Consider the following 24,261-nt stretch of genomic DNA (forward strand, 5'->3'; position numbering starts at 1 on the left):
GGCACATCACCTGCCCTGGAATCAGTATCATCTGTAGCTTTGCAGTTTTCTGGACCTCCCTGGTGGCTCAGACAGTAAAGTGTCTGCCTACAATGCGGGAGACCTGGGTTCAGTCCCTGGATGGGGAAGATCTCCTGGAGAAGGGCATGGCAACCCACTCCAGTACTCTCGCCTGGAAAATCCCATGGACAGAGGAGCCTGATAGGCTACAGTCCATGGAGTCACAAAGAGTCGGAGGCGACTGAGTGACTTCATTTGCATGTTTCCTGTGCTATTTCTGCTGCTAAGCAGGTCCTAAAGTCTTACAACCTGGAGGCTGTCAGCACGATTTCTCAACAAGCCTAATCAACTTAGTGATGGACCTGGAATCCTGCAATCACCTACTGATAGGGTATAGAGTGAGTCTTCCTGACATCTGTTTACCACTCTTTTTTTTTTTTTTTTTAGGTAAATTGAACTTCATTAAAATGTAAAACTTTTGTGCTTCAAAGGACACCATCAAGAAAGTGGACAGACCGCCATGGATTGGTAGGAAAGACATGCAAAACACGCATCTGATAGAGGCTTGTATCAAAACATATTATAACACATAATCTTACAATATATAATATAAAGAGCAACTCAATAATAAAAAGACAGAAACCAGTTTTAAAATGAGCAGTGAATAGACATTGTGCTGTGCAAAATGATGGCCCTCCCAAATATGCCCTTGTTCTAATCCTTGGCGCCTGTGAAAGTGCAAAGACCTAACCAGTGGACCTCCAGGGAATTCCCTAAAAAGTGTTGAACTGTACACTTTAAAGGGGTAAATTATACGGTATGTGACTTTGATCTCAATAAAGCTTTTTTTCTTTAAAAAAAAAAATCATTCAATAAACTCCCGTCTATTCTTTGCCCAGTTGCATCAATTGTTTACATTCTGCTCCATTTACTTTTTCATATTCTTTCTATGCATCTTTTCTGAAACCATCTGTAAATCATTTGGGATGATTTGGGGATGATTGTGGAATACTGCTCAACAATAAAAAATTAACTATTGATACATATAACACAGATGAATCTCATGCAGAGTGAAAGAAGCTAGGCAAGAAAGAGTATATACTGGATGTTACCGTTTGCATGAAACTATGGAAAACGCAAACCAATCTACATGGGCAGAGAGCAGCTCTGTCATGTCTGAGGGATAGAATGGGAGGCTGAGGGGAACAAGAGAGAGGTATTATAGACCATTGTTTCGACTGTGGTGAACATTTCCTAAGTGTATGGTGGTGGTTTGTGCACGCTCAGTCGCGTCTGACTCTTTGTGACCCCGTGGACCATAGCCCACCAGGCTCCTCTGTTCAAGGGATTTTCCAGCCAAGAATACTGGAGTGGGTTGCCATTCCCTCCTCCATACCACTCTTGTTTACCCTCCAATCTGGATGCCCTGAAAACCAGTATCAGCAGAAGTGTGGCTTCTTATATAGTGGGATTTAGCTGGTGAGCTTCCCAGGTTGGTGCTAGTGGTAAAGAACCTGTTTGCCAAGGCAGGAGATGTAAGTGATGCAGGTTCGATTCCTGGGTTGGGAAGATCCCCTGGAGGAGGGCACAGCAGTTCTGAATTCTCCAGTATTCTTGTCTGGAGAATCCCATGGATAGATCCCATCCCATGGATAGAATCCCACGCTAGAATCCCATCCCTCTAGCGTGGTGGGCTGGAGTTCATGGGGTTGCGAAGAGTGGAGCACGGCTGAAGTGACTTAGCAGCAGCGTTCAGCTGGTGGCCTCCTCGCTGAAGGACCAGTCCTGGAGCCTGGAGCTGGCGGTTTCCACAGCCCTGACCTGGAACATTCGTGACTGGATGACCCTCTGTCTTCACTGCTTATCCAGGGTAGAGGCACCGGGATGTCATCACACTGAACCTGACTGGACCGTTCTGGTTCTCCAGTGGTCCAAATTATTTCATGGGACATATTTTATTTCATGGGACATATTACTGCTCATGACTTTGTTTGACTTCCTGTCCCATTAACAAGTGAAAAGGAACTCACTGGTGGCTCAGACAGTAAAGAGTCTGCCTGCAGTGCAGGAGAACCAGGTTCCATCCCTGGATCAGGAAGGTCCCTCCTGGAGAAGGAAATAGCACCCCGCTCCAGTGTTCTTGCCTGGAAAATCCCATGGATGGAGGAGCCTGGTGGGCTATAGTCCATGGGGTCGAAAAGAATCGGACACGACTAAGCAACTTTACTTTCAATGAGTGATAAAAAATACCCCAGGACTGTATCCAGGACACAAATGTCTGCACATATCAGGAAGGGCAGTTTCTTTCTGGAGATATCTGGGTTCCTCTGATTTGGCAGACGGATGCTCCCAGTACTGATGGAAGGGTGGCAGGGATGGTTGGGGGATCTGGGGCACGTTCACCCTGCGGGTTCCAGCTGTTCGGGAGAAGTGTAAACTCTGCTGCCGGGGTTGAATGGTAGGGGGCAGAGCCAGCTGAGGACCCTGGGCATTCAGGGAGGGCGAAGGAACAGGAGTTTCCTGACAGGGGAGGACAGTCAGCGCTGAACTGAGGCATCTTCTATTTCTAATTGAGGGAACTCACGGGCGTCCCTGTGGCTCAGCTGGTAAAGAATCCGTCTGCAGTGTGGGAATCCTGGGTTTGATTCCTGGATTGGGAAGATCCCCTGGAGAAGGGAACGGCTGTCCACTCCAGTATTCTGGCCTGGAGAATTCCACGGACTGTATAGTCTGCGGGGTTGTAAAGATTTGGATACGACTGAGTGACTTTCACTTTCCCTTATTTTTCACGCTGGGAGGCGAGGAAGTGGTTTGCCGAGAATTCACAAGAAGCACATTGCCCTGAGACACAAACCTGGGCGTGGAGAGGGAGCTGACAGCACTGTCTGTGCTTTCGGTGAAATGCTTGGTCCCCTGCCACTGTTTTTGTCTGCGTGACGCAGGAGGACAGTTAAGCAGAAACACCTCTAGGTCATTACCTGCTGAGCACATGAACAGATTCACAGTAAATGGGGGCGGACTTTCCAGTCACTGCTGAGACTTCCCACGGCTGAATTCACCAGGGCACACCTCTTTCTCTCAAAACGAAGCATATTCTTTAAAAAGACAGAGAAATCCCCGTGTCTGAAGGCCAAGCCTGTCCTCATGCGAAAGGCTCGAAGAGGCAGGTTCTGTCAGAATCAGCAAGAGAGACAGAACCGCAGGGCCTGCCCCGGGGAGGTGGTGACCCTCAGCCTGCGGCGGCCGGTGGGGCCGTCGAGGAAAGCCAGCTCATCTGGCTGTGAAGTGAGCCTCACTCTTAAACGGAAATTGGAATTATTGAATGAAAGTGTATAAAAAGTCAAAAATGGAGAACAGGTATTAAAACCCAGGGGACGGTTAGGGGAAACCGCGGAGCAACATCCAATGACCCAACCGCCAACAGAACTGGTGGGAAATGACCTTGAAGGAGCATGCAGGACCAAACCGCGAGCAACGTCCCGCACCACTCAAAGGCGTTTCGAGTTCCTCCCTCTGCTGAGGTATGTTTTACGACCCTAGAGGATCTGACAATTGTCAGGACCGAACACTCAGCTGCAGGAGACTCTCACCAGCATGATATCCATCCGCTCTGGCCTTTCTGCCTAAATCCCTTTACTCCCGCGTCTCAGATGATCGGATTTTTAAAGCAGTCCTCTTCAATTTTTGGCTCACAGCTGATCACGTCCAAGGCTTTTCCATAAGCTAGGCTATTTGTTTATCGTCAAGGGGACAGCATATTTTCCCCATCAAGGATGATGCACCCTCTCAAAAGTCACCCTGCCTGTCCCAGGCAGTTGAAGGCCGCAGGGAGACTTGACCCCTCTGCCTGCCCTCTGGAAGCCCGTCACAGGGGACTTCACCCCAGACCCTATACGGCTGGAACCCGTGTTGTACTTGGCCTCTTATAAGGATGAGCCTCGGCCTATTCTGGTGAACAAGTGGAAGTCCTTTGAACAAGTTATAGTTATCTTACCCTTGATGTGAAAACCGCATGGAATTCAGCATGTCCCCCCTTTATTTCTAGCTGAGGACGCAGAGGCTACGAGAGAGTAGGTGACTTTCCCTGGGGTCACGGTGCAAGACCGTGGAGAATAACGCCCTCCGGTGGACCTGGCTACTTGCCAGTTACCTAGCTCCTCGATCTCCTTAGCGAGCCTCCTGGCTGGCTCGCCTGACCGTCTCACCCGGTGTCTGGCGTGCAGGGAAGGGCAGGAGCGATGTTTCTCTGCCTGCTTTGACTCTTCCCGTGCTCCCCCAGCCCGGGGACAGCCGTGACCACTCGTCAGTGACTGTTCCAGGCTTTTTCAGCTTCACTTAATCATTAAGGAGAGTGCCAGTACAATCTCTCATAATGGTTCTTTCAGGTAAAAGTTTAGCCTCTTGTGCCCTCAAAAATGGCTTCTGAGTGTTTGGGGGGCGGGGGGCAGAGAAAAGGGACCTTTGTATCCACATTGTCTTGGCTTGCGTTTTCCAGAGGTAGACCCTGAGATGAGGATTCTTCAAAGAAATGCTCCCGAGGAGTGTCTGGGAGGGAGTCGTCAGGGGGCTCCCAGAGTGCTGCTAACATCCTGATCTGGACAGCTGTTTCACTGGTACATTCGTCACTAGAAAATTTACCAAGTTGTGTGTGCATTAGTGCATGCTTATGTATGCGTGCTACATTAAAAGATTCCAAGGGGTGGGGAGGGGTAAATTAGGAGGGTGAACAGATACAAACTACTGTATATAAAAAAGGTAAACAAGAAAAAATAGGAAAAATTTCCACTGCTGTATTTTTTCTGGATATGGATATGTGCTATGTTTAGTCAGTCCTGTCCAACTCTTTGCAATCCCATGGACTATAGCCCACCAGGCTCCTCTGTCCATGGGATTCTCCAGGCAAGAATGCTGGAGTGGGTTGCCATGCCCTCCTCCAGGGGATCTTCCGGATCCGGGATCAAACCCAGGTCTCCTGCACTGCAGGTGGATTCTTTACCATCTGAGCCACCTACAGGAGCAACCAATTTATGAACATAGGCTAAATGGATATGGACCCTATAGATATAGTTTATGGAAATAGGGCAAATATTTTTTTAAACATTTTGTTCTACCATGATATCTTTTTTAAACAAATAAATATTATTGATGTATATTTCATGTACATAAAATTAATCCTTAAAATGTATGACTCAGTGGTTTTTAGTATATTCACAGAGTTTTTTAACCTTTACCATCATTTAGTCTCAAAACATTTTCATCACCCCTTCCCCTGGTGGCTCAGATGGTAAAGAATCTGCCCGCAATGCAGGAGACCTGAGTTCGATCTGTGGGTCAGGAAGATCTCCTGGAGAAGGGAATGGCTATCCCCTCCAGTATTCTTGCCTGGAGAATCCCGTGGACAGAGGAGCCTGGGGGTCTACCGTTCATAGGGTAGAACATGAGTTGGACATGAGTTGGACAAGAGTTGGACATGACTGAGCAATTAACACTTTCATTTTTCCGTCCCTGCCAAGAAACTCTTTACCATTAACAGTCCCCTCCCACACCCTCCACCTCTTTCCTGGGCAGCCACTCATCTGCTTTGTGTCTCTGTGGATTTGCCTATTTTTCACATGTCGTATAGATAAAGCCACACAACACGTGTCATCTGTGACAGGCATCCTTCAGTTAGGATGTTTTCAAGGTCCAGCCATACCCTATATCAGTACTTCATTCCTTTCTGTTGCCAAATAATATTCCATCGAATGGATGTGCTACATTTTGTTTACTAATTCATCAGCTGATGGACATTTGTGTGGTTGGTTTCTTGGTTATTATGAATAATGTTACTACGAGCATTCATGTGCAGGCTTTTACGTGGACACATGTTTTTATAGCTATTTCTATTTAACCAAATAGAAACTTAAACACTTGCACGTTATATAACAGTCTTCCAATGCATCTTTTAGATCAAAGAAGAAGTCAATAATAGAATATTTATAACTACATGATGCTTATATTTGCATTGTATTAGAACTCACAGTGTCCCACCAAAACCACATGCAGAGGAAATTCATACACGTAAACGTTATCACAGGGAAAAGAAGAAAAGCAAGGGAATCGTGCTTTCAGCTGAGAACACCCAAAAGAACAAAAGGAACAATAATGAATAAGAGGAATCATTAAAAGAAGAGAAGGCAGAACTGTCCGTAGACCATTGCCTCAACCCGATCCTGCAGGGACCCCTGTTGTCATTTCCTAAAGTCCCCACTTGAGGACTTAAGGTGGAGGGACTGGGTTTTCTTATTCCCTCTGTAGTCACTCCAGTAGATTGAAAGTGAAAGTGTTAGTCACTCAGTCGTGTCCGACTCTCTGCGACCCCCATGGACTGTATCCTGCCAGGCTCCTTGGTCCATGGGATTCTCCAGGCAAGAATACTGGAGTGGAGTGCCATGTCCTTCTCCAAGGGATCTTCCCAACCCAGGGATCAAACCAGGTCTCCTGCTTTGCAGGCTAACCAGTAGCCTGAAGGACATCTCCAAAGAAGAGTTTGCGTGCAGGCGATGGAGGCACACGGAGCCGGTAAGGGGCCTCGGGCGTCTGGCAGAGCATCAGCAGCGGGCCCCTCACGGTGTCTTCTGGTCTCCCCGGTCCCTGTAGAACAGTCCTTTGTCTGCACGGCTGCATCCTACCACACGGGCCAAGGGAACAGGCTGCATCCGGTAAGCTGCTGGAGGTGGCAGTTGGTATAACTGAGAGCACAGTCTTCCCGTGTGACAGCGTCTTGTGTAACCTGTGCACTTCGATGCACACCTGTGCACAGACCTTGCCATGGGTCACATGGGCACCCTCCCCCTATGCCCCCCGGCTTAGGCAGTTTACTGAGGGGCTTGGCTCCATGGTGACCTTGCCCTTGCCCACAGTGAATCCCAGAAAGCCTTGGGGCTCTTATCTCATTTACCTTTCTTCTTCCTCTTGAGGGCATGGGAGAACTTCCAAAGTTAGTTCTGTCCACACCTAACTTAGACTCAAGAACATGCCCCCTGCCCTCAACATCACCTAAGGGTGGGCAAAGCCCCTAAGCCACCCCTCCCCTCACCCCATATAAGGAACAAGGCCACCCCATTTGGGGAGCAAGCAAGCAAGGAAGGCCTTGTGTGTTCTCAGTCCACCTTGCTGCAGCAGGGGCCCTCATAAAGCCATGCCTGTATTCCTAAAGAAGAACTCCTAGGCCTGCTACTGTTCAGGTTGGGCTGTTCCTGAATTTGGAATCAGGGCAGCCTGGGAGGCAAGGTGCTCCTGTGCCTTAAGGCCGAGTTTCTGAAAAACACCCTTGGTAGACTGCATTGACGCTGTAGACTGCTTTGGGTGGTAGCGTCATGTTCCCAATACTGGTTCTTCCAGTCCGGGAGCATGGTGTCTCTCCATCTGTTTGTCTTGTCTTTGATTTCTTTCATCAGAGCCTTATAGTTTTCTGCGTACAGGTCTTTAGTCTCTTTTATTCCTAGGCATTTTATTGTTTTTGTGGCAATGGTGAATGAGGCTGTTTCCTTAATTTCTCTTTCTGATTATAGGGATGCAAGGGATTTCTGTGCATTATTTTTACATCCTGTGACTTGACTGTATTTATTGATTAGCTTTAGTAATTTTCTGGTGGCATCTTTAGGATTTTCTATGTATAATATGTCATCTGTAAACAGTGAGAGTTTTATTTCTTCTTTCCCAGTTCAGATTCCTTTTATTGTTTTTCTTCTCTGATCGCCACATCTAGGACTTCCAAAACTATGTTGAATAATAATGGTGAGAGTGGGCACCCGTGTCTTATTTCTGGTCTGAGAGGAAATGCTTTCGGTTTTTCACCACTGAGCATATTTTTTGCTGTGGCTTTGTCGTATATGGCCTTTATTATGTTGAGGCAATGCAGAAGATGTCAGGAATAACCCCTGGAGAAGGAAATGGCAATCTACTCCAGTATTCTTGCCTGGGAAATCCCATGGGCAAAGGAGCCCGGCGCGCTATAGCCCTTGGGGTGGCAAAAGAGTTGGACACAACTTAGTGATTAAACAACAACAACAGTGTTTCTTCTATGCCTACTTTCTGGAGGGCTTTTATCATAATAAACACAGGACAAAATGCTCAACATTGCTCATTATTAGAGAAAAGCAAATCAAAACTATAATGAGCTATCACTTAACACTGATCAGAATGGCCATCAACAAAAAATCTGTAAACGATAGGTGCTGGAGAGGGTGTGGAGAAAAGGGAACCCTCTTGCACTGTTGGTGGGAATGTAAATTGATACAGCCACGATGGAGAACAGTCTGGAAATTCCTTAGAAAACTAGGAATAAAACCGCCATATGACCCAGCAATCCAACTAGTAGGCATATACCCTGAGGAAATCAAAATTGAAAAAGACACGTGTACCGCAGTGTTCATTGTACCACTATTTACAGTAGCTAGAGCATGGAAGGAATCTACATGTCTATGGACAGATGAATAGATAAAGAAATTGTGGTCCATATATACAGTGGAGTTTTACTCAGCCATAAAAAGACTGCGCTTGAGTCAGTTCTAATGAGGTGGGTGGACCTAGAGCCTATTATACAGAGTGAAGCAAGTCAGAAAGAGAAAAAACATCACATATTTACACATATATATGGAATCTCGAAGAATGAGCCAATTTGCAGGGCAGCGATGGAGGATGTACACAGAGAGCAGGCCTGAGGCACAGCTGGGGAAGGAGAAGGTGAGACGGATTGGGAGGGCGGCACGAAGCATGGACTTCACCGCGCGCACCATGGATGACCAGGGGGATTTGCTGCATCACAGAGAGCTCACACCCAGAGCTCTGCGACAACCTGGAGGCATGGGATGGGTGGGGGCTGGAAGGGGGGCTCAAGAGGGGGTGATGTGTGTGTACCGGTGGGTGACTCACGTTGACGCGTGCAGAAGCTAACACAGTATTGTAAAGCAATTATACTTTAATTAAAAATTTAAAAAACCGAGTTTATGAAAATCTCTGGTCTGGCTGCTTCCTCCACTCTCAAAACGTGCCATTTCCAGAGACGCTGTCTCCCTCCTCTTGTGTTTCTCTCTGCCCTAAATCCCGTGAGAGGAACTGAAGTTGGGCCTTTCACTTCCTGGGGGTCACACCCTTCTTACCTAGGGCGGCAGGCCCCTTGGCCGTGGGCAGAGGGGGATGGGATACCTAGCTTTACTGTGGAAGACACCCTCTGATGTGAGTCAGCTCCTCTTGCTAAGTTAGAGCTGGAGATAAGGTTGCTCAGAATTCCCTTTTCTTTTGACAGAGACTTGTTTTTAAGTCTTGCTGTGCATTTGAAAATTCTATTTTCCAAGTCAGAGGCGAAACTATAGCTTTCTTTTTCTTTGCATTCCTAAATAACAGTCCTAATTCCCCTCGAGGCAGATGGATGCCTCAGGCGGCCTAAGGATCTATCTCTAGAAACACTAGTGTTATTATTCAGTTCAGTTCAGTCGCTCAGTCGTATCCGACTCTTTGTGACCCCATGAACCGCAGCACACCAGGCCTCCCTGTCCATCACCAACTCCCGGAGTTCACTCAGACTCACATCCATCGAGTCAGTGATGCCATCCAGCCATCTCATCCTCGGTCGTCCCCTTCTCCTCCTGCCGCCAATCCCTCCCAGCATCAGAGTTTTTTCCAATGAGTCAACTCTTCACATGAGGTGTCCAAAGTACTGGAGTTTCAGCTTTAGCATCATTCTTTCCAAAGAAATCCCAGGGTTGATCTCCTTGCAGTCCAAGGGACTCTCAAGAGTCTTCTCCAACAACACACTTCAAAAGCATCAATTTTTGGCGCTCAGCCTTCTTCACAGTCCAACTCTCACATCCATACATGACCACTGGAAAAACCATAGCCTTGACTAGACAGACCTTAGTCAGCAAAGTAATGTCTCTGCTTTTGAATATGCTATCTAGGTTGGCCATAACTTTTCTTCCAAGGAGTAAGCGTCTTTTAATCTCATGGCTGTAGTCACCATCTGCAGTGATTCTGGAGACCAAAAAAATAAAGTCTGACACTGTTCCCACTGTTTCCCCGTCTATTTCCCATGAAGTGATGGAACTGGATACCATGATCTTCGTTTTCTGAATGTTGAGCTTTAGGCCAACTTTTTCACTCTCCTCTTTCACTTTCATCAAGAGGCTTTTTAGTTCCTCTTCACTTTCTGCCATAAGGGTGGTGTCATCTGCATATCTGAGGTTATTGATATTTCTCCCAGCAATGCTGATTCCAGCTTGTGTTTCTTCCAGTCCAACATTTCTCATGATGTACTCTGCATAGAAGTTAAATAAGCAGGGTGACAATATACAGGCTTGACGTACTCCTTTTCCTATTTGGAACCAGTCTGTTGTTCCATGTCCAGTTCTAACTGGTGCTTCCTGACCTGCATACAGATTTCTCAAGAGGCAGGTCAGGTGGTCTGGTATTCCCACCTCTTGAAGAATTTTCCACAGTTTATTGTGATCCACACAGTCAAAGGCTTTGGCATAGTCAATAAAACAGAAAGATGTTTTTCTGGAACTCTCTTGCTTTTTCCATGATCCAGCGGATGTTGGCAATTTGATCTCTGGTTCCTCTGCCTTTTCTAAAACCAGCTTGAACATCTGGAATTTCATGGTTCACATATTGCTGAAGCCTGGCTTGGAGAATTTTGAGCATTACTTTACTAGCATGTGAGATGAGTGCAATTGTGTGGTAGTTTGAGCATTCTTTGGCATTGCCTTTCTTTGGGATTGGAATGAAAACTGACCTTTTCCAGTCCTGTGACCACTGCTGAGTTTTCCAAATTTGCTGGCATATTGAGTGCAGCACTTTCACAGCATCATCTTTCAGGATTTGAAACAGCTCCACTGGAATTCCATCACCTCCACTAGCTTTGTTTGTAGTGATGCTTTCTAAGGCCCACTTGACTCCACATTCCAAGATGTCTGGCTCTAGATTAGTGATCACATCATCATGACTATCTGGGTCGTGAAGATCTTTTTTGTATACTTCTTCCGTGTATTCTTCTTATTATCTTCTGCTTCTGTTAGGTCCATACCATTTCTGTCCTTTATCGAGCCCATCTTTGCATGAAATGTTCCCTTGGTATCTCTAATTTTCTTGAAGAGATCTCTAGTCTTTCCCATTCTGTTGTTTTCCTCTATTTCTTTGCATTGATCACTGAAGAAGGCTTTCTCATCTCTTCTTGCTATTCTTTGGAACTCTGCATTCAGATGCTTATATCTTTCCTTTTCTCCTTTGCTTTTCGCCTCTCTTCATTTCACAGCTATTTGTAAGGTCTCCCCAGACAGCCATTTTGCTTTTTGCATTTCTTTTCCATGAGGATGGTCTTGATCCCTGTCTCCTGTACAATGTCACGAACCTCATTCCATAGTTCATCAGGCACTCTATCTATCAGATCTAGGCCCTTAAATCTATTTCTCACTTCTACTGTATAATCATAAGGGATTTGATTTAGGTCATACCTGAATGGTCTAGCGGTTTTTCCTACTTTCTTCAATTTAAGTCTGAATTTGGCAATAAGGAGTTCATGATCTGAGCCACAGTCAGCTCCTGGTCTTGTTTTTGTTGACTGTATAGAGCTTCTCCATTTTTGGCTGCACAGAATATAATCAATCTGATTTCAGTGTTGACCATCTGGTGATGTCCATGTGTACAGTCTTCTCTTGTGTTGTTGGAAGAGGGTGTTTGCTATGACCAGTGCATTTTCTTGGCAAAAGTCTATTAATCTTTGCCCTGCTTAATTCCATATTCCAAGGCCAAATTTGCCTGTTATTCCAGGTGTTTCTTGACTTCCTACTTTTGCATTCCAGTCCCCTATAATGAAAAGGACATCTTTTTTGGGTGTTAGTTCTAAAAATTCCTGTAGGTCTTCATAAAACCGTTCAACTTCAGCTTCTTCAGCATTACTGGTTGGGGCATAGACTTGGATAACTGATATTGAATGGTTTGCCTTGGAGACGAACAGAGATCACTCTGTCATTTTTGAGACTGCATCCAAGTACTGCATTTCAGACTCTTTTGTTGACCATGATGGCTACTCCATTTCTTCTGAGGGATTCCTGCCCACAGTAGTAGATATAATGGTCATCTGAGTTAAATTCACCCATTCCAGTCCATTTTAGTTCGCTGATTCCTACAATGTCGATGTTCACCCTTGCCATCTCTTGTTTGACCACTTCCAATTTGCCTTGATTTATGGACCTGACATTCCAGGTTCCTATGCAATATTGCTCTTTACAGGATTGGATCTTGCTTCTATCACCAGTCACATCCAGCACTGGGTATTGTTTTTGCTTTGGCTCCATCCCTTCGTTCTTTCTGTTGTTATTTCTCCTCTGATCTCCAGTAGCATAATGGGCACCTAATGACCTGGGGAGTTCCTCTTTTGGTGTCCTATCATATTGCCTTTTCATACTGTTCATGGGGTTCTCAAGGCAAGAATACTGAAGTGGCTTGTACAATCCCAGCCCAATATTCACAAGTTGGAGGTTTGGTATCAGGCTGTAGATTGCATCTCATCATCTGAATTGGTTAGGAGTCAAACCTGAAGCCAATATCTGCTCCTATTGAAACTAAGAAGGACCCTGTGGGGTTCTTGGGCATGAAAGCCTTTTTCTCCCTCCATTTCTTCTAGGCAAGACTCCGGCCCCCATGACCTTCCCTTAGTTCCAAAGGTTAGCGACATTACTTTGCCAACAAAGGTCCATCTAGTCAAGGCTATGGTTTTTCCAGTAGTCATTTATGGATGTGAGAGCTGGACCATAAAGAAAGCTGAGCACCAAAGAATTGATGCTTTTCAACTGTGGTGTTGGAGAAGAGTGTTGAGAGTCCCTTGGGCTCAAGGAGATCCAACAAGTCAATCCTAAAGGAAATCAACCCTGAATATTCATTGGAAGGACTGATGCTGAAACTGAAGCTCCAATACTTTGGCCACCTGATGCAAAGAGAGAACTCATTAGCAAAGATCCTGATGCTGTGAAAGACTGAAGGTGGGAGGAGAAGTGGATGGCAGAGGATGAGATGGTTGGATGGCACCACCAACTCAACGGACATGGGTTTGAGCATGCTCCAGGAGGTGGTGAAGGACAGGGAAGCCTGGTGTGCTGCAGTCCATGGGGCTGCAGAGTCAGAAAGGACTGAACAACAACAAGCCAAGGGAGGAGCAACCAAGAAACCACCTGAGGCAAGATTAAAGGACCAGAGAAGATCATCAAGATCAAGAGACCATGCCTGAGACCCTGCACACACCTTAGTCTTGTCAGCAACCCCGCCCTTGAACGGTTGCTGTGAAACTCCTCATCAAACCCTTCCTGACTGGGACACGTAGATTTTGAGGGAAGGAGCCCACTGTGCCCCCCTTTGCCTGACAAACCAGTGGAGCTATCTGTTTCCACTTTACCCAAACTCTGCCTCTGAGATGCGATTTGGCACCAGTACAGAGGCTGAGACTTTCGGCATCATGTCATTAACACACATGCAATTTCCTCCCTTGGGGGATGGCATTCCAAATTGTGCAGAGGTGTAAATGATTATAAAAATGATCATTCCTTGCAGCAGACCATCATTTTTTACAATAGACTATAATTTTACAAACTAGCATAACTTCCTAGTTAGTGGGCTTTCTAGTCCCCACATCAAACAGTTTTTTATGGGTGTTTCATTTTGCCTCAGATTCCAGTAAGACTCTGAAATGGTACTGTTGTTGGCCTAGTTTTTATTTAAAACTCGTCACAGATATTTTTGCATTGATTTTTGACCTTTAAAAATTATACATTAAAACATCTCAAATTTTGATTACTGAGGGTTTTTTCATTAAAACAGAATTATATTTTCTCTTTAATTGAAGTATAGCCGATTTGCAATGTTGTATTAATTTCTGCTGTACAAAAAAAAAATGTCTGCTGTACAGCAAAGCGATTCAGTTACACAAACAAGTGTATTCTTTTTCACTACGGTTTATCATAGGATATTGAATTTAGCTCACTGTGCTATACAGTAGGATCTTGTTGTCTATCCATTCTATGGATACTAGTTTGCATTTGCTAACCCCAACCTCCCAGTCCATCCTTCCCCCACTGATTACTGAGTTTTTTGATACCCACTTAAATTCTACATGTGGGGCAAGTGCCTCTCTTACTTCACTCTCTTGTCTTTGAGGACCAAATTCACACGGCCTTCCCTCATGTCACCAAATGGATTCGAAATTTTCTTTGAATTCACATACAAGATTTCTTTACCTTTCTCGTGACCTTACCTCTGGACTCATCTATGTCCCTGTCTTAACTTCCTCCTTCAATCGTAAACCACTCCAGTGTTCTTGCCTGGAGAATCCCAGGGACAGAGAAGCCTGGTGGGCTGCCGTCTATGGGGCTGCACAGAGTTGAACACAACTGAAGCGACTTAGCAGCAGCAGCAGCAGCAGCAGCAGCAGCAGCGGCTGGAATACTGTTTTGATTGACCTTTGCATCCTTTCAGCATCTACTAAAGTACCTTGTATAATAAAGGTTTATTTAAGGAGTAGAACACTGTTTCCAATGGAAGGAAAAAGTAAAATACATTTTAGGAGAATTTATGTCAGAGTGGTTATAGGGTTGCCTTTTTTTTTTTTTTTAAGCAAGGATAACTTTTAGGCCATCTTGGAAATTTACTTATATTGAATGCCTTCTTTTTGTATGACATAAGTGAATTATTACTGTATTACACTCAATTTCTGTCCCCCTAGCAAATGAGACTAATAGTAGTTAGAAAGGTGGTCACTGAAAAGAAGAGGGATTAAAAACCTAGAACTAAATGTTTGCCCTTTTAGTTTGCAAGAAGGATAATCTACACCCAGATACCCAGAAGTTGATTGTACAATTTATCTTTACGCAATTTGATGCAATATTGCCATAGGACATGACACAGTAATTTATTTCTAAAATGTATTTTCAGTATTTTCAGATCAAACTTTGTTTTCCTCTTGACATAATTGATTACTGCTTTCATTGGGATTTATTCTAAAGTAATTCTGAACTGAAAAACTGCAAGAAAAGTAGAAACTGTACATTATTAGGGCAGCTGTATCTAGAATAGCACAGCAGAACACTTTTTCTTTCTTGCTATTTGATTTTTCTATTTCTTTATTGCTCTAATCATTGTAGAAAGGACTCCAGGTCACACATCGGTCTTACGAATGAAGATGGAGACGCACAGGTTGAAATATCCCACCTTCCCCGGCAGTGACTGAGCACACGAAGCACAGAGGTTTGAGAGCACTGTGAACGCATTGCGCCTTTTTGGATACGTCACTTCCACTATACAGTCAAGTCCTCTGCTGCATTTCCCCACATGCATCGGTTAGCTCTTTTTAAAACATTTGTTTCTTAAACTCTTTCTTTGGCTGTGCTGGGTCTCCTTGCTGGGCAAGGGCTTTCTCGGGGGGCGGCGGGTGGGGCTCCTCTCCAGTTGGGGTGTGGGTGCTTCTGCCTGCGGAGGCTTCTCTTGCTGTGAAGCGCCGGCTCCAGGCTCATGGGCTCAGTAGTCGCGGCTCCCAGGCCCTAGAGCACACGCTCAGTAGTTGTGGCGCTCAGGCTTAGCTGCTCCGGGGCATGTGGGATCTTCTTGGCCCAGGGATCGAACCGGAGTCCCCCGCCCATTGCAAGGCAGACCGCCAGGGAAACCTCATCCATTGGCTATTGCTGTATAACAAGCAATCACAAATTGTAGTACCTTAAAGCAATGATAGTTTATTATTTCTTATAAGTGTATAGATTGACAGGGAGCTTCTGCTGGTCTGGAGCAGGTTTGGCTGGTTTTGGGTAGGCACCCTCATGGGTCTGTGGTCAATTGACCCCCCCAGGCATCCAGGCCTGGCCACGATGGGCGCTTACACTGTTCTGTAACAGGCAGCCCTGGGCTTGTTATCATGGTGGTGTGGTTCCAAGAGGGAGAGGGCAAGAGCATCAATCTCCCTTCAAGATCAGGCCCAACACCCTCACATTATTTTTCAGCTGCCGTCTATTGTCAAAGAGAGACGTATGCCCATCTGAGGCTCTCTGGGATGAGCTGCGAAGGCACTTCATACAAGTCAGGCTTCCAAGGAGTGAATAATTGAGGTGGGCCCTTTTTATAGTCAATCTACCACAGAGTGTGAGATGGTCGCTTTTCTTATTCTTAAAAATATTTGAGATAGAGTTCAAAAAAATATATACATCTATACAAAATTGTTTAACATAATAAATAAAAATATAAGATTGGGTGTGGTTAGCAGAATTCTAAGATGGTCCCCAAGATTCCTGCCCCTTGGTACACATATCACTTCTAATCCTCTCCCTCTGATCTTGAGAAGGATCTGTGGATACAATGAGAGAGTCACTGCCTTGATCGTTACCTTCGACGGCAAAAGCGATAGCAGGGCCGTTTCCCTGACCGTGTGACGTGATGTGAGGCTGTCCGTGCAGGGCCTCCCTGGTGGCTCAGTGGTAAAGGATCGGCCCGCCAACGCAGAGACACGGGTGTGATCCCCGGCCTGGGAAGATCCCACCTGTTGTGGATCAACGAAACCTGTGCGGTGCAACTATTGAGCCTGTGCGCTAGAGCCGGGAGCTAACTACTGAGCCCATGTGCCCGAGAGCCTGTGCTCCACAGTAAGAAGCCTGAGCACCGAACTGGAGAGTAGCCTCCACTCCCCGCAACTAAGAGGAGCCTGCGCAACAGCGGAGACCCAGCACAGCCGTACATGTATGTGTATGTGTATGTATGTGTGTGTTCGCTGGAAGGACTGATGCTGAAGCTGAGACTCCAATACTTTGGCCACCTGATGCGAAGAGCTAACTCATTGGAAAAGACCCTCATTCTGGGACAGATTGAAGATGGGAGGAGAAGGGGACGACAGAGGATGAGATGGTTGGGTGGCATCACTGACTCAATGGACATGGGTTTGGCCACCCAAACCCATGAGACTCCGGGAGTTGGTGATGGACAGGGAGGCCTGGCGTGCTGCAGTCCATGGGGTCGCAAAGAGTCAGACAAGACTGAGTGACTGAACTGAACTGAACTGATACTTATATGCATATGTATATATATAAATATATTTGATCTTGAGTTCCAGAAAGGAATGCAGTCCAGCTATTGCCTACATTGCAGTTTTGTGAGATCCTAAACAGAAGAGCCAGCCAAGCTCTGCCTGACTCCTGACCCATAGAAACAGAGATAATAAATGCATGTTGTTTCAAGTCACTAAACTTATGGTAATTTGGTAAGCAGCAAGAGAGAACTCAAACATCAGGGGAATACCCAAATAAGACGTTAAGATGCAGACAAATGGAAAACAAGAACCATATTTTGCAGATGCTGCAGACAGGGGCTTTGGAGAGTTAGTAAGTTGAAACACAAATCTGATTCTGAGGCTCTTGAAGGCCAAAATTACAGGGAAAAGATGCTCTTTATTATTGCATTTACTTTTGTGTGAAGCATGTGATTCCTTTCTCAGACTTAAAAGACATGAGTATCCCGGCTGTGAATGGGACATTCACAATTCACAATTCATTCAACAATTCACAATGGTTACCAACCAGCATCGACCCTGGGGTGGTAATATCAGAAGGCTGCAGCTGGTGTGCAGGATTTAGAGATATGTGAGGTGTCAGGACAAAAGATGTTTCAACTTACGGGGTACTCCAGAGTTGTGGCTGGCTTACAAAGTCAGATGGGGTTGTCTAAAAAGCCCTGGTATTCAAGTAGGACTGTGGCAGATGAGATTGCTCCAAGACAGAAGCGACAGCTCCCCAAAGGAAAATCTCTCACATCTCACAGGTTCAGCAGAGAGGGGGAGGGAACCAGCTGTAGTAACCCCTACCTCTGCCACCAACCTTGCCATCCATTAAACCCAACTGATGAGTCACTGATTGCTTCGGGCTGGAGGGTAAGCTGGGGTGAAGAGGCAGCTGGAAGAATCTGTCAGTAATCTTGATTTGAGATGGACGTATTCTGGACTAGCAATGTGGTGGTAGGGATGGAAGTGGGTGGTCTGGAGGGAAATTTAAGAGGTGTCAGATTAATGGATCACCAAGTGGGGGTATCCAGAGACACAGAAGGAAAATTAAAAGAAGGGACTGTCATAGAAACCAAGGAAGAAATCATTCTAAAAGAGTGGCCAACCACCTCAGATGCTGTAGGAAATAAGGCTGGGAAGTGTTCATCACGTGTGCCGGTTCAGAGGTGATTAAACATCTTTAGTGATGAAGGGGGGAAATGGGATCCAGGATCCAGGTGAGAGACTCACTTTGCATAGAAGGGAAAAGTGTCCTAGAAATGAGTGAGAAAAAGAGGCAAGGGGTGCTTTTTTATCCCTTCAGAGAAGAAGAGTAGGAAAAGGAATTTAATGGAGTTTAATGTAGTTCCTCCTGGATTTTTTCCCCCACTTTCTCTGTCAAGCAGGAAAAGAATTGCACTGACTGTGAGTGAGGATTTTCCTTGGGCTGAACACTGCAAGTGAAAGTGAAAGTTGCTCAGTGTGTCTGACCCTTTGTGACCCCACGGGCTATACTGTCCATGGGCTTCTCCAGGCCAGGATACTGGAGTGGGGAGCCTTTCCCTTCTCCAGGGAATCTTCGCAACCTAGGAATCGAACTGGGGTCTCCTGCATTGCAGGCAGATTCTTTACCAGCTGAGCCACAAGGGAAGCCCAAGATTACTGGAGTGGGTAGAATCCCAGGGAGGGGGATCCTGGTGGGCTGCCGTCTATGGGGTCACACAGAGTCAGACACGACTGAAAGGACTTAGCAGCAGCAGTCTATCCCTTCTCCAGCCGATCTTCCCAACCCAGGAATCGAACCCAGGTCTCCCACATTGCAGGCGGGTTCTTTCCCTGAACCCCCAGGGAAGCCCTGATAAGAGGCAGTTATGGCCATCACAAGCAGAGGAATTTCTGGTCAACGGTAAGGAGCAACTGTGGGTGCAGAACACAAACTTTCTGTGTCTCCTCACCCACCATGAGATGAGGACTGCTTACAGGGCATTAATGCCTGAGCCCCTCTGACTGCCTTGTCTCTCTGGCAGAGCCTGCCCCACAGCCAGACGCAGCTATCGGAGTAGACTTTGAGCAGCCTTTGGGGGCTGGAGGTGGACGCTGAGGAGGGTGGATGGGACCCTGATGGTGTACTAGAGCTTTATGGGGGGAGAAGTATCCAAGTCTGGAGACAAAGAGGAAAGGCTAAGTGAGAGTCCTGGCAGGGAGGCGGTGGATGCAGTGTGATGGACTGTGGGATTCAGCAAGAATGCTGCAGCACACTGCCATTTCCTGCCAAGGGGTCTTCGCAGCCCAGGGATCGAACCTACCTCACCTGTGTTGCAGGTGGACTGTTTACCTCCGAGTCGCAGGGGGAGAGCCTATAATAATGGAAAAGAGTCTGATAAAGGGTAAGCACATGCTCTTACATATGTGTCTTATATAATGTATAACTGAATCACTTTGTTGTACACTTGAAACTACCAACACTGTTAATTAATTATACCTCAATCAAGATTGCTGGGAGAAATATCAGTAACCTCAGATATGCAGATGACACCACCCTTATGGCAGAAAGTGAAGAGGAGCTAAAAAGCCTCTTGATGAAAGTGAAAGAGGAGAGCGAAAAAGTTGGCTTAAAGCTCAACATTCAGAAAACGAAGATCATGGCATCTGGTCCCATCACTTCTTGGGAAATAGATGGGGAAACAGTAGAAACAGTGTCAGACTTTATTTTTTTGGGCTCCAGAATCACTGCAGATGGTGACTGCAGCCATGAAATTAAAAGACGCTTACTCCTTGAAAGAAAAGTTATGACCAACCTAGGTAGCATATTCAAAAGCAGAGACACTACTTTGCCAACTAAGGTCCATCTAGTCAAGGCTATGGTTTTTCCTGTGGTCATGTATGTATGGGATTCCCTGTTGGCGCAGAGGTTAAAGCGTCTGCCTGCAATGTGGGAGACCTGGGTTCAATCCCTGGGTCGGGAAGATCCCCTGGAGAAGGAAATGGCAACCCACTCCAGTATTCTTGCCTGGAGAATCCCATGGATGGAGGAGGTTGGTGGGCTACAGTCCACGGGTCGCAGAGTCAGACACAACTGAGGGACTTCACTTCATGTATGGATGTAAGAGTTGGACTGTGAAGAAGGCTGAGCGCTGAAGAATTGATGCTTTTGAACTGTGGTGTTGGAGAAGACTCTTGAGAGTCCCTTGGACTGCAGGGAGATCCAACCAGTCCATTCTGAAGGAGATCAACCCTGGGATTCCTTTGGAAGGAATGATGCTAAAGCTGAAACTCCAGTACTTCGGCCACCTCATGTGAAGAGTTGACTCATTGGAAAAGACTCTGATGCTGGGAGGGATTGGGGGCAGGAGGAGAAGAGGACGATCGAGGATGAGATGGCTGGATCGCATCATGGACTCGATGGACGTGAGTCTGAGTGAACTCTGGGAGATGGTGATGGACAGGGAGGCCTGGCGTGCTGTGATTCATGGGGTCGCAAAGAGTTGGACATGACTGAGCGACTGAACTGAACTGAAAGCAAACAAAACAGTGAGATATCACTTCATACCACTGGAGTGACCGTTATCTAAAGAATTGAAATTAACAAGTGTTGACAATGATGTGAAGAAATTGGAAGCTTTGTGCTCTGCTGGTGGGAGTGTGAAATGCAGCAATTATGGAGAACAGTATGGAGGTCCTCTGAATATTAAAAAAGAACTAGCGTGTGATCCTCCAGTCCCGCTTCCGGGTATATGCCCCAAAGCACTGAAAGCAGGGTCTTGAGGAGACTTGCTCTATACGCAGGCACATAGCATCCCCAGTCACAGTAGCCAGGAAATGGAAGAAACCCAACGCCCACTCATGAATGGATAAACAAAGTGTGGAACATTCACACAATGGAATAGTATTCAGTCCTAAAACTGAGGAATCCTGTATATGTTACAGCGTGGATGAACCCTGAGGCTATTACGCTATGTGATATAAGCCAGGCACAAACAAAGCAAACACTGGATGATTCCATTTATATGAGGTGTTTCCAGCCGTCAGGTTCATAGAGATCACGAGAATGGCGGTTGCCAGGCCTGAGGAATTGGGGACTTACTGTTCAATGGGCTTAGTTTCACTTTTGCAAGATGGAAAAGCTCTGGAGGCCTGTTGCACAGCAATGTGAATATATGTAACACTGCTACACTGTATGCTTAAAGTGATTATGACGGTGAAAAAGAAAAAAGAGTGGGTTTTATATGTGAGCTACATCTCATATACTATAATCTCAGAAAAGTTACATGAAAAAATTTCAAAGCAAGTTGCAAAGCTGTTTGTAAAATAAAAATGTGTATGTAGAACAGAAATAAAGCGCAAGCATCTATTGGAAATGTTAACAGTGGTTGGATTACATGTAAAAATCTATATTTTTCTGCACTTTCAGACTTCTCTTCTGGTGAAAACGTGTTACCTTGATATATAGAAAACAAGGCACTTCCTCTGTCAAAACAAGAAAGGTGGTACCGGGGCTACAGTGTCTGCAGTCACAGGAGAGGGCAAGTCACTGACTTTTGCCTCCCATGGGGATGAGGCTGCCCCCTGTGCCTCTGGCTGGTTGATCCTGAGACAAAGCATCACTGCTGTCCTTGTCAAGTGAGAAGCTGCCCTGAGTTTGGGGATAGGCCTCCTTCCTAACGTCGCTTATTGCTTTCTTCACAATTCAGAGGAAGGAAGTTTTTCTCCACCAGCTCCATAGCACCAGCAGTCTTTTCATTCAGATCATTAGCTAGGTGAGCTCTCTTCAGTTTCATCTGAGTAACCTGAAGGGATGGCTCTGCAAACGCTCCTTCTAAAATGTGCATCCTGACAAGTTCAGGACAATAGCGTTGGCTCTGAATCCTGTGCTTCAGAGGGTTTCATTTCTGGCTCCTTCGGAGCTTTTTATCTGCTCGTGGACTGCCACTGGCCTCTTTGGAGGTGATAGGACGTCCTAATCCACTAACTGCTCTCTCCTGCCCCTTTGTTGCAACTTCAGCTGAGGCACGATGTCCTTTCATCCTGAGGGGGCAGGTGCTGCCTGGAGAGTAAGGTGAGCCCCTGAGATTTGTGTGCAACCGCTTCACTTTGAGGACGTGGAGCAAGATGGGCCGACGGTCCCACTTCATCTGCCCTGCCTAGTGCCCTGTGTGATCCGTTGTGTTCCAACCACTGGCAGCAAGGGATACGAGATACTTCTTAAATGTGGTCTGTTGAAGAGACTCAGTAGAAAACTCTAAGTATTTTCCTGCCTTACATTCTCTTTCTCAGTACCTTTGCTGGGAACCTCCTAGACTGCCCATGATCTCGGGAGACTCGCCATTCACAGTCTTGACTGAGGTTAAAGAGTCCACTTCCAAGATGGCAGCCTTGTTTGGCTGACAGTTTGCCTTTTGTTGCTGGCAGAAGTCCTCAGCTCGTTGCTACGTGGCCATGTTTTGAAGTAGAGGACACAGCAGGAAAAAATCAGCTTGCCACGGTAAGAATAGGGGCTTCCATTTGGAGCATTTCATTTGAAGGTGCCTACTGGACTACTGCATGTATGGATGTGAGAGTTGGACTATAAAGAAAGCTGAGCACTAAAGAATTGATACTTTTGAACTGTGGTGTTGGAGAAGACTCTGGAGAGTCCTTTGGATTGCAAGGAGATCCAACCAGTCCATCCTAAAGGAGATCAGTCCTGGGTGTTCACTGGAAGGACTGATGCTGAAGCTGAAACTCTAATACTTTGGCCACCTGATGCGAAGAGCTGACTCATTTGAAAAGACCCTGATGCTGGGAAAGATTGAGGGCAGGATAAGGGGATGAGATGGTAGGATGGCATCACTGACTCAATGAACATGAGTCTGAGTGAAATCTGGGAGTTGGTGATGGACAGGGAGGCCTGGCGTGCTGCGGTTCATGGGGTCACAAAGAGTTGGACACGACTGAGTGACTGAACTGAACTGAACTGGACTGCTTTAGACATTTCCAAAGGGCGTTAGATATACCAGTCTGGTGAGCAGAGGGAAACATGGGATAGAAATATTTTGTAGTCATCAATAGATAGGTAGCAACTCAAACACGGGCGTGAATGAGACGGCTGAACGGGAAAGCCTCAGAGGAGCGAGTTTTGGAAGAGGCGGCGAGATGCTGTGATTATGGGAGAACCCACAACCTCAATTCAAGAAAGTTGTCAAGGAGACCCTGGACCTGGAGGAGGGTCATGTTTCAGTTAGGGCGAGCAACCCAGAGAATACTGAGGCTGGTAGGGGAAGCCAGGTGAGCTGGAGGGGGAGGAAGAGGGCAGCTGAAGCACATGAAGGATGAGAGAGCATTTCTGAGGACGGCAGAGATGAAGGGTGTGGACGGAAACACCCAAAGGGGACAGAACCTGGCGTAACCATTTTTCTGTGTTGCCCATTATTAGCGTATCAGTGCTGGCTCACCTTAGGAGTTGGCTCTATAGCAGGTGGCTCTCCTGGATCCCAGGACACAGGGTCTAACAAGCTGAAACAAGGAGAAATTGAAGACAGAGGTCGATTTCCAGTGTGGGCAGTGCCAGGTGATGTCGTTGTTCTAGCTGACAGAAATGATATGTCCCCCTTATCAGGTTCTTCAGTTCAGTTCAGTTCAGTTCAGTCACTCAGTCGTGTCCGACTCTTTGCTAACCCATGAATTGCAGCACGCCAGGCCTCCCTGTCCATCACCAACTCCCAGAGTTCACTCAGACCCATGTCCATCGAGTCCGTGATGCCATCCAGCCATCTCATCCTCTGTCGTCCCCTTCTCCTCCTGCCCCCAATCCCTCCCAGCATCAGAGTCTTTTCCAATGAGTCAACCCTTCGCATGAGGTGGCCAAAGTACTGGAGTTTCAGCTTTAGCATCATTCCTTCCAAAGAAATCCCAGGGCTGATCTCCTTTAGGATGGACTGGTTGGATCTCCTTGCAGTCCAAGGGACCCTCAAGAGTCTTCTCCAACACCACAGTTCAAAAGCATAAATTCTTTGGTGCTCAGCTTTCTTCACAGTCCAACTCTCACATCCATACATGACTACTGGAAAAACCATAGCCTTGACTAGATGGACCTTAGTCGGCAAAGTAACATCTCTGCTTTTGAATATGCTATCTAGGTTAACTGACCCCAAATCAGATCCTCATGGCTGAATCTGTGACACTGCGTGGGAATCCACAATAACACCTGGACCCAGGATCAGAACTCTTCCCCCCAGCTTGCT

The sequence above is a fragment of the Ovis canadensis genome, chromosome 1 (genome assembly GCF_042477335.2).
Source record: "Ovis canadensis isolate MfBH-ARS-UI-01 breed Bighorn chromosome 1, ARS-UI_OviCan_v2, whole genome shotgun sequence".
Taxonomy (NCBI): domain Eukaryota; kingdom Metazoa; phylum Chordata; class Mammalia; order Artiodactyla; family Bovidae; genus Ovis; species Ovis canadensis.